This window comes from Pseudophryne corroboree, unplaced genomic scaffold, assembly GCF_028390025.1.
Source record: "Pseudophryne corroboree isolate aPseCor3 unplaced genomic scaffold, aPseCor3.hap2 scaffold_1978, whole genome shotgun sequence".
Lineage (NCBI taxonomy): Eukaryota > Metazoa > Chordata > Amphibia > Anura > Myobatrachidae > Pseudophryne > Pseudophryne corroboree.
Genome location: NW_026968619.1, coordinates 55,562 through 56,669, shown reverse-complemented (window position 1 = coordinate 56,669; position 1,108 = coordinate 55,562).

Here is a 1,108-nt window from a genome sequence, read left to right as displayed (position 1 = left end):
GTCAATACCGAAATAGTATGTTTTGCTCCCTCCAGCCAATGCCTCCACTCCTCGAAAGCCCATTTTACCGCCAGTAACTCCCGATTACCAACGTCATAGTTGGATTCAGCGGAGGAGAATTTCCTGGACATAAAGGCACAAGGATATAACTCCAGAGACTCCGGATCCTTTTGAGAAAGGATAGCCCCCACTCCAACCTCCGAGGCATCAACCTCCACCACAAAGGGCAATTCCGGATTAGGATGTCTGAGGACTGGAGCCGAGACAAAGGCTTGTTTCTAGGCCCGGAAGGACAACTCAGCTTCACGCGACCAGTTGGTAGGATCCGCTCCTTTCTTTGTCAGAGCTACAATGGGAGCAACCAGGTCAGAAAAAGAATGAATGAACCTCCTATAATAATTCGCAAACCCTAAAAAACGCTTAATTGCTTTTAAATTGGTGGGTTGCGCCCAACTAAGGATGGCCTGGAGTTTCTTTGGTTCCATGGAAAATCCCTGAGGGGAAATTATGTACCCTAAAAAAGATACTTCCGTGACATGAAACTCACACTTCTCCAGCTTGGCATATAAATGATTCTCACATAACTTTTGAAGAACCAGACGCACCTGGGTAACATGTTGTTCCATTGATTTAGAAAAAATCAGGATGTCGTCTAAGTAAACGACCACGAATTTCCCTAGGAAGTCACGGAGCACATCGTTAATGAGGTCTTGAAAAACTGCCGGAGCATTGGACAGGCCGAACGGCATCACCAGGTATTCGTAGTGACCCGACTGAGTACTGAAGGCCGTTTTCCACTCATCTCCAGATTTAATTCGGATGAGGTTGTACGCTCCTCTAAGGTCAATTTTAGAAAAAATCACAGCAGAACGTAACTGATCAAAGAGTACAGAAATCAACGGCAAAGGATAGGTGTTTTTAACTGAGATCTTATTCAGGGCTCTAAAATCAATGCAAGGTCTAAGCGAGCCATCCTTTTTCTCCACAAAGAAGAAGCCTGCACTTAAAGGAGATTTTGATGGTCTAATAAATCCTTTCTCAAGGCTCTCCTTTACATAATCATTCATAGCCGCAGTTTCTGGCCCGGATAATGCATATAATCTTCCCT